Consider the following 20,057-nt stretch of genomic DNA (forward strand, 5'->3'; position numbering starts at 1 on the left):
CTAAAATTCTTTTCTTTAGTCCTTATAATAATATGATAACCATATATACCCAAAAATTAATATATAAAATAGATTTTTACTTATTGTATCATTTAATTTTAATTTTGTATTAATCTGTTAGGTATTGATTATATTCTTTAGGTCGTGGATCGAATTGGCAAGGAGCATTGCAAAGTTAATTAACTTGATTATTAATTGCAAGAGGTACAGAAGTATGTTCTCTTAACTCTTTTATTAATATCATACAAATGTTAGAGGAGATTGAATATCTTAAATATTCATTCGTAGAGAAGTAGGTGCTGAGATTAAAATTGTGTGCTGCGGTGATAACGGAATGTTAAAAGCTTGTGTGTCTTAGAGAAGTAGGTTCTGGAAAATTTGTTTGTGTGTTGTGGTGATATAAGGAAGAAAAATTATTGTGTGCTGTGTGAATTTTTTTTACTTGGTATCATAATAAAATTTTAGTTAACATTTGAAAAAACCTCCATGTTTCACTTAAAAAGTGAACAAAAAAATCTAAAAATATTATGATGCTTTGTTCTTTGTATTTGATTTGAAAGCTTGTTTGTGGAGCCCAACAATAATATTAAAGCACTATTAATATTAAAGGACATAAATATTATATTTATACTACTAAAGCAAGCAAACAATATCTGAGGACAAAATATCTTGGCAAAATACAAGGGAAATCTTGCATGTGTATGTATTCCCATTAAGGCTTGTGTTCAAACAGATTCACATAGCTCTGTCATGATCTATAAGTCAAACAAAAGAAAAGTGTTCAACTGTTAAGACTTGCATCACAACAACATAATTCAGAAAGTTGTGTTGCATACAGAACAAGTTACAAGCAAAAGTTTGTAACGAGGATTATTACCACCACCATATATTTCACAAAAATTTTCCTGAAAAAAGAGAGAAAGAAATTATATTAATTATATAAGAAAGGATGACTGAAGCCTGTAGAAACTGATATGTACTCATAATGCAAATTAAGTCATAAAAAATAAAATAAATAAGAATCGAGCCAAGGATAATTTTCTTGCTTGCTTCTTATAGAGTCCCTAAGTATAACCAATACATCTCATTGTATTCAACCAGTACAAGATTTCCAATAAAAGCACCAATTGAGCCTCAGACTAAGTTTCATCATAACTATAAATTTATTACTAGCTATAGCTTGTTTCAGGGCAAACAATAAAAACTTGCACTTTACCTGTCATATAATGCATTAAATACAAACATGCAACATAGAAATAAATAGTTGATATTATATATGGATAGATAACACACCTTATCTTTATCATTTTGCCAGTGTTTTCTCTTTTTCTTGTAGACTGAATGATCATCAGAAGCTTCAATGGTTCCGAAAATCTGAAATTTTATTCCATAAGTAGTGATTTAATACATATAAGATATATATATATATTAATTACTTCAAGTATTTAATACCTAAGAATATAGTCTGTTATAGTATTATTGAACTAACTAATATCCTAAGAATAATAAGGAGAGTAACTTGAAATAACTGATACCATAAAGGCATCAACGAATTAGACTTATAAGAAGAAAGGAAGAAACATACCTTTGACCTTATCCATTGAGAAAGTTGATATTTTAGAATATTAATTTCCTCTTCAACATTCTTCCTTAGAAGAGTTTCTTTCTGAAGCATTTTTTTGAGTTCAACAACTTCCTCTAGAGCAGACAAATTCTGTGAAACAAACTTCCAGAACACATTACAATATAATTTAAAATGTTAGTTGAATTGGAGAGTAAAAGAAGAGACCAGATATGGCATGAAAATCAGAAGCCTAAGTGATAATTTAAGATAAGCCACACATCCATTTCTAAATAGATCTGCTACAGTTATCTATTATTCCATATATTAAGTTTAAGACGTTATAATAAAGCAACATATTCATCACTATATAAGCCAATTTTTTAATGACTGAGATATTGAGATGATCAAAAGCAATAGTGAATACTTTATATTTAATAAATTCCCACCATTTATTTTAGTGTTTGTTTTTGTTCTAGTTGAATTAGACATGTATAATTATTACATCCTTAGAGACATCAGTGTGCCAAACACGCTTTATGGTGGATCAGAGTACAGAATAAGCAAAATGTGTTGTTTGATTTAATGCATTATTTTTCAAACTTCTGTGATGATAATAGAGGTATCATTTAGAAACAATTATATAGGAAGCTCTTTTTCTCATCTGATATAATTACCTCTTTGTTAGATATCACATCAGTGCCATTATCTTTCGCTCCTTTTGCGATTTTGTCACTGCCATGGTTTCACTGATTCATCATCAATTGCTCTTCAAGCTTCTTTATGGATTTCATGTAATCTTTCTGATACTTTAATCTTTCCTTATACAAATACAAAAAATGAGGATTACAACAATTAAAACAACTATAGGCACTTATTAGATCAGAAGTTCATGTATTAAAAAAACAAGGAGACCTGAGCTACTTTTCTTGCTTATAAAAAATAATAAAATGAAAAGCTGTTAAGACCAATTAGCTTTTAAGAAAATTTAACATATGAAGGAAACACTTGAAGAGACGAATAAACATGCCAAAATTTTCAAAGGAACATGATGCTTCTGGATAATATTAACACAAATATTTATTTCCAAGGCTTTTGCATAATTCCTTTCAGTCTCAAAAATCTTATTTTGTGCCTCTATGATTATTCTCTCAATTTCATCCTTAAATGCTTTCTGCTACCTTTCATGTTCCATAATAAGTTTATCTAATTGTATATCTAGCCTTCTCGATAAATATTTGTAATCAAATTCCTTCTTAAGTTGGTATAAACTGTGGAAAAAAACTGCCTCAGTTTAAAGCATATGCCTCATTGTTGCTAAATGTTGCTAACAATTGGTATAGATGTTGCTAAATGTAAGTTGTTCCTATGAATAAAGGCCAGTCAACAAAGCAAACAATAAAAAAGACTCATTTTGTAATAAGAAATTCAAACACTCATACCTAACTTATCAATACGCTCTGAACCAGCTAGATCGACTACAACTAACTTGCCCTTCCAAACTAAAGGAGCCTTTAGAGTTTTACTTATGTGGGAGATGTTACCATTTTCATTCAAAAGAGTTGAATCTCTTCCTTTCACATGCCTCTTCACATTTACCTGTAGCAGTTTATGTGATTGTTAATGCTCCACCTTAAACAATTTAAAACTTTTAAAATTCGGAACCATTGAAGTACCAAGAATTACACATTAAGTATTACCATCAAAATAGCATGACTACGAGAAGATTTTGTGTTCAATTTTGTATTTGCAGCAAAACAGTGAGCCTCTCCAAGTCTTAATAGTTCCACAAAACTCATATGGTCCCAAATTTCAATTATTGTAGCCCCTGGTAGAGAAACATCTCCAGTTTTGGGGTCTTCCACTATGGAAATGTTATCATTTGCAGGATCAAGAAGGTCCTGTATAGTTTCCATATAAAGCTGCAAGCATAGATGGAAAGAAAAAAAACTAGGATCATTTGGAAAATACTACAAATTAATCAAAGCACAAAACAAGTTTGATTGTTTATGAAATCAAATATCTGACAAGGAATATACATAAGATTATGACTATGTATAAAAAAATAAAAGAATTTGCCTCAAAATATAATAACCTGCAAATATGAAACTGACACAGAATCAATCTCTAGAGAAATATCTGCTAAAATGTCCTCCTTGCGCGCACCATTATACCACAAGCAATTGTGCCTTCTTCTCCAAGTCTTCCAAGAGTATATGTTTTACTTGTACCAGTCTGCCTATATGCCATGATTGTCCCATTATAACCATCTAGGACACTCTGGGAAAAGAGAATTACAAAGTTCCATGTTACTTAATGAAATATCTACAAAAATATAGTTTGTATTATAAAAGTGCTATGCATAAGTACAACACTAATAATAAAAGAAAATTTGATATAGATGCACCTCCACAATAGGTTTTTCCACAACTTCATAAACACGTTTTTGTGATGCAAACTCAGTTAGCACCTCATCAAACTCAAATGTATCAGAGTCTTAAGCGAACATAGAGACATGTATCATTGGCTGACCTTTTGAAACCAATTTTAGACATCACTTCATCAAATCTTTTGTACCATTGCCTTGGTGATTGTTTAAGGCCATACAAGGACCTCTTAAGCGAACACACTAAATTTTCCAACTTAGATTCAACTTTGAATCCTTCGGGTTGCTCCATTAAAATAGTCTCTTCCAACTTGCCATTCAAGAAGGCTGTTTTAACATCCATTTGTTCTACCTCCCAATCGAATTTCATAGCTAAAGCAAGCATCATTCTTAAAGTTTTAAGCTTGATAACAGGTGAAATTTTTTTTGAATAGTCAATTCCCTCAGATTGTGAGTAACCCTTGGCCACTAACCTTGCCTTATATCTTATAGGATCTGTAGGAGTTATGCCGGGTTTCAGCTTAAAAATCGGCTCAGTAAGACAAGTAGCCGAATTGTGTACTATTCTTTTTTAATGATTTATTTCAGTTATAATTTTTTGGTGTTGGGTTCTTATCCATGATGCATTTTGTTTGGTTCTCTGGTGTGATGATATTTTTTATGGACATTTTGAGAAACTGGAAGTCTTGTTTTTCCTTTTCTTTCTAAAATGGGAATTCTCAGTTTGGACTATTTATGATGCTGTGTTCTTTTATTTCTAAACTGGAAGTCTTATTTTTTATGGACTGTTTATGATGCTCTGTCAAGTACACCCCAAAAGGAATGGTGTTTGGTCCTTTGAAAGCTTCACAACAAGAAAGGAACAATTCCTGAAGAGCAGCCACGGGAACCTTTGGGTAACAATTTGGGGTCTTCATCATATGCCTCTTAAATCACCCATTTTTCCTCTTCACAATCCCCTTTTTCACATACCCAACTCTGCTCACGTGCCTCACCATAGGCCCAACCTCACCCCTCCCTTGTTAAAACTCCATGTTTTTTTTGGTCAATTTAGGACAGACCTAGATGAGATTTGATGAAGAAAAATTCTGGGTATTTGGTAAAAGAAAGAGAGAATGAGTATTTTTTTGGTTTGGATTGGAAGTAACAGTGTTGGAGGAAGGTGGGGAATGGGAGATGACATATTTATAAATATTGTGTTTGTTCAAAGGGAATGAGGCAAAACCAGGGGCCATTTAGAGTAGGAAATGAGCAATTGTTTAAGAAAAAGAAATTAAAAAAAAAGTATTTTATTTTGGGTTTGAGATATATTTAAAAAAATAAAAATAAAGATATATATATATATATATACTAGAACAGCCACAAGAATCCTTTTGACTCTTCCTTTATCATCTTCATCATCACCATCATTTTTTATCTTGTGAGCTGGAGGAACTTTGTTCAAACCAGGTTTTGCAGCGTGGGGAATCAAATGGAGATAATGCATAGGAGCTAGAGCAGGACTAAGGACTGGAGCAGGAGTAGGAGCTGGAACCTCAGCTTCACCAACGAGTGATGGAGATGGGGCTGGAGACAAATATCCATAGTCATCATTTGATGTCCTTCTCACGTGGAAGCTTCTTAGCCCAAGTAAAACCCTAAACTTTTCCACTAAAGAACTTTTAGGATCTTCATCATTCTCACCCTTTCCTAGAAGAAGAGCAATAGAATATGAAGCTCAAAATGACTGAAATGATGAATCTACTTAAAGAACACTTGGTGGTAATTCTATCTTGCACTTATAAACCTTAGTTTTCTTTTCTTCCAATGAAACTTATCTTGGTTTTATATTTAGGTTGGTGGTAAAGCGACACCAAGCGAAGGACAGTCTCGCAATGTACCGCAGTCAAACAATATCCGTTCCCCTAAGGTAAATTATCAAAGTTGTTATTGTTTTAATGATTCATTTTAGAAGAACAAATACAAAAACTAATATATTGTCTTTAAAATAAAATTGGTAGAGTATTGCACTAGAAAAAAGACATAACTTTATAGAAGCGAAGAATGCTTACTACTTGCTTGACTGGGAAGATGTAATTGTTGCTGAAGGTCGTTGGGATTCTAGTGATCCAAAGTTAACTGTACATGGAAAGCCTCTTGGACCAGACTTTATGCGAGTATGCGTTGATGCTGATATTGTACCAGAATCTTACTTATTTCATCCTAATAATGCAATGCTTACAATACAAGAAGCAGTTGGTTCCATAGTTGCATGACCTTCTAAAAAAGTTATTCCAAGAGGTACATTTTCATACTAAAAAAAGAACTAATGTCTTATAATTTAGTGTTTGGTTTCTTTGTTTGCTTTGGTGTAGTTGTGAATTCATTATTATGTATGTGGTGTCCTCTCTTGGAAATAATTTCCATAGCATTTTTCTTGAAGTAATTTGTGATGCTAGATAATAAAAATAAAATATTTCTTTGTTTATTTTGCAGATGTGACAAGTGAAATAGATAAGGATACTTAATTTTGAAGGCTTTGTGTTGGGCAGCTGTAGAATATTTTATGCTGAAAGTAGTAACTTTTCAATATGTTGAATATTTAAGACTACTTGAATACTTAAAGAACATTTTGTTGTTGATGACAGTGTTGAATGTTTTTACTTTTTGTTATTTGAAAATCAAGTTCATTTGATGATGCTAGTATATATTAGAAAGCTAATTTTAATTATATAAATAAAAAATAAAAATATAATAGAATAAATTAGTGCTATATAAATGAATATATAATGAGAATTTAAACTTATTTAAATATTAAAATAATACGAAAAATGTGTTATAATATCTATTACAATAACACTTTTTATAAGTAAACAATTTTGTTATGCAAACTTCATTATATAACACAAAAAATGTGTTATACTAAAGTGTAGTATAACACAAAAAATCTGTTATACTAAAGTGTAGTATGTTATCGTTGACAGTATAATAACACATTTGTATAACAATGATAAAGTGTTATGTAAAGTACCCTGGCCTACGATAACATAGTTGGTCTTAACACGTCAAAAAGTGTTATGGTATGTTTTGATAACACATTTTTGGTCTTATTAATAGCATTTTTTCTTGTAGTGCTAGAGCCATACTGAATCCAGGGGCGGGCATGGTGTTATAACTGGAAGGCAGAACACTTTTGGCTGGGTTGGACTCCCCTTGAGGCCAATTTGGCAGGAGCAAAAGGGGAATATTGGATTCCTGAAGCCACGTGGCCAGGCGTGGCCGAAGTAGGAAAAACCGGCAAGTGCCCCGAACGCCCCAATATGGGCATCCTCCCAACTAATATATTTTTTTGCTCGACAAGTAAAGTCGTTGAGTCGTCGACATCCCCTTCGTTGGAGGTCATCCCAGAGCAGGGACCCCATGCGGATGCCAACTTTTAATGCCATCAATTGCTGGCCATCATCAACCCTTTTGGTTCTCACCGCTTCCTCCTTGAAGTATTTGATGTATGCCTTGAGAGTCTCGAAAGGCCCTTACTTTATATTGTCCAAGGCATTGGCCTCAAAGCTTACCTCTCGAACTCCTATGAATTGTCTTTGGAAAGCAGATGATAACTGATGCCATGATTGATTGGATCCTGGTCAGAGCTTTTTGAACCATTCATCTGCTGGTCTTGGCAGGGTGATCGGGAACACATGACACTTAGCATCATCGGAGACACGATGCACCAACATTAACATGCTGAACTTAGATAGGTGGTTCGTGGGGTCCCAACCACCGTCATAGGGTGGTATGGTTGGCATTTTGAAGCGTTGTGGTAGAGGGGCCTCAACAATGTGAGGAGCACATGACTCCATTTCTTCGTCTTCTAAGTCAGGTTTGTGGCCTTGTCGCCTGGCCATTCTGAGCATGTTCCTCTTCATACTTTCTAACTCCGCACGGAGCGGATCACGATCTCGGTTGATGCTCTGAGCCGGGTTATCTCTTCTTTGGGCATTGAGATTATCCCGAAGGTCTGATAGACCTGTCCTATAGGCACGTGTCCTCCTGCCTTATTGCATCTTTGAGCATTGAGGTTGTCTCGCAAGTTAGCCTGTCCTCGAAACGCACCGTTATCCTCAGGACGAGCCACTTCGGTTTCTCCGTCGGACTCGATATTTTCATTTATCGAGATACTGATACCACGTTCTCGATTCTACGAGGAATTCCTTGGGCGGATCCTTGGACCATTATTTCTACTGGGCTGGTTAGGTACCGAGGGGACACCAGCTCCAGGCTTCGCGCGATTCGTATGGGTGCGTCGGGGCGGAATTCCCCGAGCTCCACGGGCACTGACAACCTGGCGGTGTCCTCGGGCCCTTAGGACATTACCTTTACCAGCTTGCTGAGGAAATTGGTGGCCTTCAGGTTCTTGACGAGCTCTCTTCTGCTTTGGAGCAAGATTATCGTCCGTCTTTGGCATCGGGATTCCAACTCTTGCTGGGTGCCCGGCAGGCATCCCAGCGGGCAGATCTTGCGCCTCTGTAGCCGGGTGCTCGGGAGGCACCGTGGCTGCATTAACAGGTGGCACTTCGATGGGGGGCGCATGTGGCATGCCGGTTGGGTGCCCCTGGGCTACAAGAGTGGCCTTCATGGAAAGAACCATCTCCTGTAGGGCGTCAATGTTACCCTCTTGCACATCGATCTTTTGTTTTTGGGTGGCCACCTGCTCACGGAGCATCACCACCTCCGGTGTCTCCTTCGCATCCATGGGCTGAGGGAATTCTTCTTCATAGTACCCTTGGTCGACGCCATCATCTTCGTCATCGTACTCGACGTCTTCGTCATAGTCCTCTATCATCTTAGACAAATCCTAAGGTGGTTGTTGACTGGGTTCCCCTCCTTCGATTTCGGTAGGAGGGAGAACATCATCTGTAACATTTCTTCGAATAGTTACCATGGCTGTGAGTGTTCCAAATGCTTTCTTCAAACTCTCAATGAAAGCACCAAAATGTTGACTGCCTTTTTCGATATCAACCTAAAAATAAGAGATTAAAGAAATAAACAATCAAGAAAACAAAGGTTTTCATGTGGTTCAGGTTATAAAAGAACCATAGTCCATGAGTCTCTAGTGTTAAGAGGATTGGAAGCTTGTTGAGGCAATTTCGAATGGTGTATTCTCAGGCAGCGTTTAGATTTCTCTGAGTACAAGGTGTTTTCTCTCTAAAAAACAAACCCTTTACAATGAGACTCCCAGTCTTATTTATAGAGGCTGGGGTCATTAATACTAATAATCAGTAATTAATACACATTCTTCCCATTTTTGGGGGATTAATACCAATTCAATGCATTGAATAGAGACCATGACCCAAGCGGGATTCGCGGGACCCACTGCAAAAAGGTACCTACTTTATGGGGAACATGCCTCAGGTACTATCAGGGCGTGTTGCAAGTACCTCCATGTCAGACGACGTACTGGGACTGCGAATTTTCAATTCGTACACTCGACAACACTATGGATGGATCGCCAAAAAAGTTGTCAGACCGCAACAACTGACACCTGGTGCCTATCTTAGGTTCGAGGACCATAGCCTCGGACTAGGGGGACAATCTTCAGAGGGTAATCTAACTTGAAGGCACCCATGATATAACGACCCAAAAATGATAATAGGGTTTAGTGCCTTGATTAGCGTGTCAGGATGGTATAATTGGATATGTGTGTGGTTAATTGATTAAATGTGTGACTATGTAGTATGCATGATTTATATGATAGGATGAACATATTTATATTCATGTTATGAGTATTAAATTAACATGTGGACCTGTTCCTGTTTATAAGGGCATATCTGTAATTTTGGCCCGTTAAGGGCATAAATGTGATTATATGTGTTTAATGATTGAGACCACATTATTATGTGGATATATTTGCAGTATACAGCTCGAGGCAATCCTAGTGAGTGGATTAGAGGAATAGTCACATCAGGGTATAATACTCGGCTTGGGGTGAGCTTAGGGGTATTTTGGGAAGTTTAATGTATATTTGAGATTTATTGAGTAATGGGTAAGTATTTGGTAATTAGTTGGGCATGTTGGGATTAATTGGGAATCTGTAGGACATCTCGAGGAATTAGTGGGAAATGGGGAAAATGACCGTTTTACCCTTATGGGAAACTAAGGGGATGGGATAGTTTAAGGGACATTTTGGTCATTTTAATTAAAGATATGGTTAGAAAGCTTCTGGGTTAGGCTGGAAGAAATCAGAACACTCTCATCACTCTCTCTCCCTCTCACTCACGTTCTCTATCTCCTTCTCTTGTGCCTAAGGGAGTTTTGAAGATTTTGAGGAGGAAACCTAAGGAATTAAGCTCGAGGGCTGGGAAAACTAAGGCTAAGACTTTGGGGAGCAGCTCAGGATCAACATCAGCATCATCAAGGTAAGGTTTCAGGTCCTAAATTGTTGAAAATTCTACTTAGGTTTGGACATGCTTGGGGATAATTGGGTTAGCTACTGAGTTATAAGGGAAGTTGAGTTGGTGTTTTAGGTTATATGTGTTGTTTTGAAGAGATATTAAGAATTCTGGACCTAGTTTTTGTTTGGGTGTATAGCTAGGTTGAATTTTGAGGATGTAGCTGGGAAAAATGTTGGAGAAACCCATGAATTTCTAGGTTCACGGGGGCACGTCGCAACCAAGTTCATGAGCGTCGCGGCCGCGTGCCTCAGAAGGCCCTGGGGGCTTGCTGACCTAGGAGTGCATCGCAACCCTAGGAAGCAAGTTTCGGCCCGCCTCCCGCCTGAAGGAAGAGGCTGACACCTCTGACTTGAGGTGTGTCGTGACCCTTAGGGACAGGTCGCTACTCGCCTAGGCAACCATAGCCTAGGTTGGTTTTTAGGCTCGGGGACTTAAACCTAAGTGCTCGGGATGAATTCTATTACCCAGTTTAGAAGAATCTGAGGTCCCAGAGACTAGTATTTGTTTCCAAAACATTTAATTAGATTAGCATATGATAGTTATCCATTGTTGCTTGTGACTAGTGTTACCGTTAAGGCTCAGGAATGAGGATCGTGCTCGAGACCACTCTTTATCCTTCGCTCGGGATTTGAGGTAAGAAAACTACACCCAAGTGGTTGTGAAGGGACTGAGATTCCCTATAAATGAATGCATGTTATATGTAAATTATATATTTATTATGGGTAATGTAAAAGTACAGCCTAAGGGAGTCGGGGCTGATGATAAGCGTACTGAACGCAGCTTGTCCTAAGCGAGCCGAGATCAGCTAAATAACCAGAGGGCTCGGCCTAAGGGTGCAGACACCTAAATAATGTATTAAAGATTAAATTATATGTTTGGGAGTATATGTTTATCATTGCTTATCTTAATGCTCGTATTTTGCTGATTAATTGAACTGATTGGACTAAAGTTTGCTATATACACTTGTTGCTATCTATGCTTGTTAATTAAGGTTTTCTTGTTGAGCCTTAGCTCACAGGTGCTACGAGGTGCAGGTAAAGGAAAAGGAAAGCTGGACCAAGCATGAGTTGGAGAGCTTTAGGGGCAGTGTGTACATTGGCAGCTGCTCGACCGCCATGGCTGAGGGATTTAGAGGGATTAGAGCTCCAAAAATGCATTTTTCCATTTAGACTGCCTTTTGTTGTATTAACTTTGAGGGTTTTATCTACGATGTAAATACTATTTTTGGGTTCCCATGTATCAAATACTTGTTTTGACAAAAGTCAACCATACTATGTTCAAAATATTTTAACCCTAACTTGTCAGTTGACTTTAGAAGCACATTTATGTCAAAATGAATTTATTAGCAAGTCTTGCACTATTTTAAACAAATAGTGCAACAGTCTTGGATACCCAGGGCATTACAACTTGGTATCAGAGTCGTCTAGGTTTAAGGGATCCTGAAGACTGGCTAGGCATGTACACTCGCAGCTAAAGACAAGCTCGACTCAAGGTTTGGTAACAATATATGTGATTATATGTTTAAATGTTTGAAAGAAATATAAATGCTTTATTTGAATGATTAATAGGAAGCATGAGATATACTGATAGGGCCAGACCCTTGTGCTATGTGAATATGTTAAGGCTTGCTTATTAGCATTGCTACTGCATGTGAATAAATTTCTTAAATGCCGTTTCGCATCATGATTGTGCTTTGTGGCCTGGTTATTGGCATTAAATCGTAGAATGGATATAAACTGCTATCATTACCTGACCAGTCGAGTCGTTGATTGCAGATAAACTTTGATAGTTATGCATCCCTGGTGATCAATTCGACTAGCCAGCACCGGGGTCGGGGCTAGAGATGATGAGCAGGGTCAGAACCCTCCTCTAATCCCTGAGAACTGGTAGAAGTTGCCTGCTGATATGCAAGCTAGACTTCAGAGTTAGGAAGAGGAGATTCGCCTTCTGAGGCAGCAGGCTGCGTCAGGGAGTGGTGCACCTAATTTTTTGCCTATTGTGGCACTAGCTGTACAACCACCTGAGATTGGAAATAGGTGGGAGCCACTTTATGAAAGATTCAGGAGACAACATCCTTCAATCTATGAGGGAGGACCAGATCCACTTAAGGATGAATAGTGGATGAGTATGATCACTTCCATTCTGGATTTTATGAGGGTGGAAGGTAATAACAGGGTGGTTTGTGCCACCTATGTGCATAGAGAGGATGCTCGCATTTAGTGGGAGGTGGCATCACAGACTCGAGATGTTTCTGCTATGAGTTGGGACGGGTTCAGAGAATTGTTCAACCAAAAATATTACAACATTGCCATCAGGGCGGCAAAGGTGAATGAGTTCACTAGGTTGGTTCAGGGCAGCATGACAGTTACTGAGTATGCCCTGAAATTCTATAGGCTAGCGAAGTTTGCACCAGATCTACATCCTACAAATGCAGCAAAGTAGGATCGATTTGTTCGATGGCTTAATGCTATGATAGCCTGAGATGTGAGGATCACATCAGTACCTGGGGAGATGACTTATGCCTAGGCGATTGAGAAGGCCTTCACTGCTGAGGAGGCAGAGAACTAGAATTAGAGGGAGAACGTTGCGAGATGGGATGTTCACAGAGCAGTGCCTCCATATACAGTGCTTGGTAGGGGCGGAGGCCCCAGTGATCAGAAGAGGAAGACCCCTTACACCTCAACCACTGTTGGTTCTCATAGGAGGGGTCGGGGTGCCCAGGGTGGCCGCCAGGGAGGTGGTAAGACATGGAGGAGCTATCATGAGTGCACTAGATGTAGATAGAGCCATTTAGGCGAATGCCGGGAAAAGGCTTGTTATTTGTGCGGGGTGGTTTGACAACTCAAGAAAGATTGCCCGACATTGATGAAAGAGGAACCAGGGAAGTGGATAGCTTAACTCCAGCTCGAGTGTTCACCTTGATGTAGGCAGAGGCTGAGGATAGTCCCTCGGTAGTGACAGGTCAGATTTCTAGCGTTGGCTCTTCGTATACTGTCTTGATTGACTTTGTTGCTACACCTTCATTGGTTTCTAGTAAAGTGATTGATAGATTGCGTTGGCCCAGTGAGTATTATACTGCGGGGTTTGGGACTATACTGCCTATAAGGGAGTTGGTATTTTTAGGAGATGGATTAGAGCACTACCAGTGATGGTGGATAATAGGGAACTATCAATAGATTTGATTGAGTTGGGTATGTAGGATTTTGATATGATTTTGGGGATGGATTGCCTAGTTAGATATGGGGCCACTATAGATTGCAGGAAGAAGATGGTGACTTTTGAGCCTGAGGGTAAGGACCCCTTAGTTTTTGTGGGTACTATGCATGGACCTTGTGTTCCTATGATATCAACGTTGAGGGCTAGGGACCTATTACAAGAAGGTTGTATAGGTTTTCTAGCTAATGTGATGGATACCATTACAGTTTGGCCAGTGGGGTTAGGAGAGACTAGATTGGTATGCGGGTTCTTGGATGTGTTTCCTGAGGAGTTACCGAGATTGTCGTCGCACAGGGAATTCAGTTTGTCATTGAGTTAGCACTGGATACAGAGCCAGTGTCAAGGGTGCCATATAGGATGGCTCCGACTGAGCTAAAGGAATTAAAGATACAGTTGCAAGAGCTTCTAGATTTGGGATTTATCAGACCTAGCTTCTCACCATGGGGTGCTCCGGTTTTATTTGTGAAGAAGAAGGGTGGGACTCTGAGAATGTGTATAGTCTTCAGGGAGTTAAACAAGTTGACCATCAAGAACAAGTATCCCTTACCAAGGATAGATGACCTGGTCGACCAGCTGCAGGGTAAGACGATATTCTCAAAGATTGATCTTTGATCTGGTTATCACCAGCTGAGGATCAAGGACGAGGATATTTTAAAGACGGCGTTCCGTACGAGGTATGGGCATTATGAGTTCTTGGTCATGTCATTTGGTTTAACCAATGCCCCAGCAACGTTTATGGATCTGATGAACAGGGTGTTCAAGGACTTCTTAGATTGGTTTGTGATTGTCTTCATCGATGACATCCTAATTTACTCTAGTTTAGAGGCAGAGAATGAGCAACATCTCGAATTGGTATTACAGAAATTGAGAGAGCATCAGTTGTATGCTAATTTTAAGAAGTGTGAGTTCTGGTTACCGGAGGTGACATTCCTTCAACACATTGTTGGTGGAGATGGGATTAAGGTAGATCCAGCCAAGGTAGAGGTAGTTAGGGATTGGCCGAGGCCTAGGAACACCTCAGAGGTTAGGATCTTCTTTGGACTAGCAGGATATTACTGTCGGTTCATGGAAGGGTTTTCAAAGATTGCCACACCATTGACTAAGTTGACACAGAAGAATATAAAGTTCACCTGGTCAGACAAATGTGAGGGTAACTTCCAGGAGTTAAAGCGACGATTGATTACTGCTCCTGTGTTGAGCCTCCCTTCGGAGGGAGGGAAGTTTATAGTGTATTGTGATGCATCAAGACTGGGATTGGGGTGTGTATTGATGCAGAATGAGAAGGTTATTGCCTATGCATCATGGCAGTTGAAGGGAATATGAACAATAGTACCCTACTCATGATTTGAAAAGTGTGAGATATACACCGATCATAAGCGTTTGAAGTATTTCTTCACCTAGAAGGACTTAAACATGAGACAGAGACATTGGCTGGAATTGGTGAAGGACTACGACTGTGACATCCTTTACCACATAGGAAAAGCCAATGTAGTGGAAGATACGTTGAGCTGGAGGGGCCAAGGAAAGTTGTTTAGTTCGAAGCAGATATCGAAGGAATCAGCAGAGGAGATGGCTAGAACGATGATAGAATTGGTTATGGGTGATTTGGAAAATATTACCTTACAGTCTACCCTCTTAGGGAGGATAAGAGAGGGTCAGATGGATGATGCACTTTTGCAGGAGGTTAGATGCAATGTCCTATCTGGAGTGGCTAAGGATTATTCTATTTCAAAGACGAGTTTACTGCAATATAAGGATCGGATCTGTGTTCCGATGTATATGGGTATTAGACGAAAGATACTTGATGAATCCCATACTGCACCATACTCACTCTATCCAGGCACCACGAAGATGTACCAGGATCTACGGACTTTATATTGGTGGCTTGGGGTGAAGAAGGACGTGGCTGAATACTTGGCCAAGTGTTTAACCTGTCAGTAGGTAAAGGCTGAACATCAGCGACTAGTGGGGTTGTTACAGCCTTTGGGTATTCCCGAATGGAAGTGGGAAGATATTACCATGGATTTTTTGGGAGGTTTACCCAAGACAGTGGGGCAACATGACTCGATGTAGGTGATAGTAGACAGGTACACCAAGTCAGCTCACTTTCTTCTAGTGAAGATGACCTACACTATGGATCAGTACACAGAATTATATGTGAGGGAGGTTGTACGTCTCCATGGGGTTCCTAAATCTATAGTATCGGACCGGGATCCCATATTTACCACCAAGTTTTGGGGTGGTTTGCAGAAGGCTATGGGAACTCAGCTGAAGTTCAATATAGCCTTTCACCCTCTGACAGACGAACAGTCTGAGAGGACAATTCAAATATTGGAGGACATGTTTAGGGCATGTGTGCTAGAATTCTAGGGGTCTTGGAGTAAGTACCTCCCATTGATTGAATTTTCATACAACAAAAATTATCAATCATTGATTGGAGTAGCTCCATATGAGATGTTATACGGATGAAGTGTAGATCGCTCATTCATTGGGATGAGATGGGGTAGAGGAAGTATTTGGGATCAGAGATGGTTTAGAAGACTAATGAAGCTATTGAGAAGATTCGAGCTCAAATGATTGCTTCGCAGAGCAGACAGAAAAGCTACGCTGATCCTAAGCGTAGGGACATGGAGTTCCAGGTGGGGGACCCCGTGTTTCTACGAGTTTCACCATTACGAGGGGTGAGGAGATTTGGGGAAAAGGGCAAGCTGAGCCCTAGATTCATAGGACCTTTTGAGATCCTGGAGAGGATCGGGTAAGTAGCCTATAGATTGGCTCTTCCACCGTCATTATGAGGAGTTCAAAATGTAGTCCACATCTCTATGCTTTGGAAGTACGTCTCAGATACGAATTATGTATTGGGATATGAGGATCTAAAGCTATAGACCGATTTATCATATGAGGAGTGACCAGTTCAAATCTTAGATAGGAAGGATAAAGTTTTGAGGAACAAGGCGATTCCGCTAGTCAAAGTCTTATGGAGGAATAGTAAGGTCGAGGAAGTGACCTAGGAGCTAGAGTCAACTATGCGGGATCAATATCTTGAGTTATTCAGGTAAATTTTGAGGACAAAATTCTCAGTAGGAGGGGATAGTTGTAACGACCCAAAAATGCTAATAGGGTTTAATGCCTTGATTAGCGTGCCAGGAGGGCATAATTGGATATGTGTGTAATTAATTGATTAAATGTGTGACTATGTAGCATGCATGGTTTATATGATAATATGAAAATATTTATATGCATCTTTATGAGTATTAAATATGCATGTGGGCTCGTTCTTGTTTATAAGGGCATATCTGTAATTTTGGCCCGTTAAGGGCATAAATGTGATTATATGTGTTTAATGATTGAGACCACATTATTATGTGGATATATTTGCAGTATACGGCTTGAGGTGATCCTAGTGAGCGGATTAGAGGAATAGTCACAACAGGGTATAATACTGGGCTCGGGGTGAGCTTAGGGTATTTTGGAAAGTTTAATGTATATTTGAGATTTATCGAGTAATGGGTAAGTATTTGGTAATTAGTTGGGCATGTCGGGATTATTAGTTGGGCATGTCAGGATTAATTGGGAATCTGTAGGGCGACTCGAGGAATTAGCGGGAAACGAGGAAAATGATCAGTTGGCCCTTATGGGCAACTAAGGGGTTGGGATAGTTTAAGGGGCATTTTGGTCATTTTAATTAAAGATATGGTTAGAACGCTTCTGGGTTAGGCTGGAAGAAATCAGAGCACTCTCAGCACTCTCTCTCCCTTTCACTCACGTTCTCTCTCTCCGTCTCTTGTTCCTAAGGGAGTTTTGAATATTTGGAGGAGGAAACCTAACGAATTAAGCTCGAGGGCTGGGGAAACTAAGGCTAAGACTTTGGGGAGTAGCTCAGAATCAACATCAGCATCATCAAGGTAAGGTTTCAGGTCCTAAATTGTTGAAAATTCTACTTAGGTTTGGACATGCTTGGGGATAATTGGGTTAGCTACTGAGTTTAGGATTTAAGGGAAGTTGAGTTGGTGTTTTCGGTTATATGTGTTGTTTTTGAAGAGATATTAAGAATTCTGGACCTAGTTTTTGTTTGGGTGTATAGCTAGGTTGAATTTTGAGGTTGTAGCTGGGAAAAACGTTGGAGAAACCCATCGATTTTTGGGTTCACGGGGGTGCGCTGTTTGACGTGCTGCGTCATGACACACCTCCAGGGGGCCATTTTGTATAGATGAGCATGCCTTGGTGCTTGATCATTAGTCAAGTCTTCCACCAAGTAACCTCATGGGTAGGGGATGACACTTTTGTAATTATGCATATGTCTCCTAGACAAAAATCATATATGTTCCTGGGAAGACTTCATTTCCTTAGAAAGCTCCTTAGTGGGAGGTGACCTGGTGACTTAAGGAAGCACCATGGCCACCAGCAGATAGGGGCTTAAGCTGTGTACTCCCTTGCCCTATCAAGGCCTTATATGAATAAAACGATGCTTTTCCATGTCCCTTTGTGTATGTTTTCTTTACGGTCTATGTGTTGCTTGTTTGTTACCTTCGTTGGGCCATTGCGTGCCACTTGACTATGTTGTATGCTCTGATTGTTGTGTGGGATGTTGTCTCTGGATAGCTTGCCTCATGCTTGCTCCTGCTTCATAATTGCCCTTACTTGTGTGAGACTTGTAACATTCCATTGAGTTTGCTTGCCGTAGGTGTGAATTCTAGGCTAACTTGCTAGCTAAGAGTGCTAACAAGTGCCGCACATTCCGTCAATTTGAGTATCGAAGTTGGCGGCTCGTGATAGTTGGTATCAGAGCTAAGTTTGAGAAAGCTGGGTGACCCTATAGGATGGTGAGCAACACTCAAAGGTTTGGCGCGTTGGAGAGGCGCGTTGGAGAGCTAGATGGCCTGGACGAAAGAGTCAGGGATCTTAGCTCTGTCAGGCTAGAACTGGAGATGACTAACGCATAAAACTACGTTGTTGTGTTGGAGCGGGATACGACCAATCTACTAGCCAACATAACTGCAATCGAGCGAAGGGAAAACCTTTCAAGGACATCCAATACTCTTCAGAGGGAGGAACGTATTGAGGCAGTGGAACGAGTGGTGAAGGACCTACTAGAAGCATTAAATGACCTCGTAGAGAATTGTAGGGGGTCAGTTGATGCATTGAAGGATGAGATGTTGGAGATGAACACCAAGCTAAACCTCACCATGAGGGCTGTTGGGAATCAGCCTGCAACTGGACCCATTGGCATGGGATATGGGAGAGTAAAAGTCCATGAGCTGAGGCCCTACGGTGGGGCTAGAGACGCGAAGGACTTAGAGAACTTCCTCTTTGATATGGAGCATTACTTCAAAGCTGTGAGAGCTGAATCAGAAGATGGCAAGGTCACCATGGCAACGATGTACTTGTCTGCAGATGCCAAAGTATGGTGGAGGACAAAGTACGACGACATTCAGAATGGCAGATGCACCATAGCAACATGGGAAGATCTAAAGAGAGAGTTGAAGACGCAGTTTCTCCCTGAAAATGTTGCCTACATAGCTCGACGCCAGTTGAGAGAGCTGAAGCACACTGGAACAATCCAAGAATACGTGAAGAAATTCTCTGGGTTGATGATGGATATCAAAGACATGTCCGAAGTGGACAAACTCTTCGCGTTTTTAGAAGGTTTGAAGCCTTGGGCAAAGCAAGAGCTCGAGAGACAACGAGTGGCTGACCTTGCCACTGCTCAAGTTGCTGCCGAAAGACTGACTAATTACTCATCAGGGAACATTCAATCCGAGAAGACCAATCCATCGACTAGTGGAAGTAATGTTGGGAGTAAAAAGTTTGGGAAGTCTTGGCAGAGCAAGAGTGGGGGAGGAGAGAAAAGGAGTGTGGAGTCTAACTCTCCTAGCAAAGGTAGTAACCCCCCGTTCAAGAAGCCTCTTACATGTTGGATCTGTACCGGACCTCATAAGTCGATAGAGTGTCCTCACAAATCCAAGATGAGTGCCCTCCAGGCGTCATTTGCCCAAGGGGAACAAACCAACGAAGAGGAGGAGGAGGAGTATACGCACATGGGTGCCCTCTGGATGTTGAATGCTCTCAAGAAACATGATGCGAAAGTGAAGAAGACCCTTGGAAAGGGACTAATGTATGTGGATGCCACTCTAAACGGTAAAATGGCCGAAGTGTGATGATCGACACGGGCGCCACTCACAACTTCATTTCAGAGATCGAAGCTAAACATCTGGGACTGAAATGGGAAAAGGACCATGGCCACATGAAAGCGGTTAACTCAGAAGCCTTGGCCACAACCGGCGTGGCTAAAAAGGTGAACATGAAGATCGGCTCTTGGGAGGGGCAGACTGACTTGGTGGTCGTGCGAATGGACGACTTTGATGTGATATTTGGTATGGACTTCCTTATGAAAAAGGGAGCCATTCCCATCCTAGCTATGGGAAGCTTACTCATAATGGGGGAGACACCTGCAGTGGTGCCTGCT

The 20,057-nt window shown here is 40.0% G+C and overlaps 1 pseudogene; it reads right to left on the bottom strand.

Annotated features, from left to right (window-relative positions):
* Window positions 1–725: 725 nt before the first annotated feature.
* Window positions 726–4,335, bottom strand: LOC133779560 (kinesin-like protein KIN-UA; annotated as a pseudogene).
* Between the last annotated feature and the right edge of the window lie 15,722 nt (window positions 4,336–20,057).

Source organism: Humulus lupulus, chromosome 5 (assembly GCF_963169125.1).
Source record: "Humulus lupulus chromosome 5, drHumLupu1.1, whole genome shotgun sequence".
NCBI lineage: Eukaryota > Viridiplantae > Streptophyta > Magnoliopsida > Rosales > Cannabaceae > Humulus > Humulus lupulus.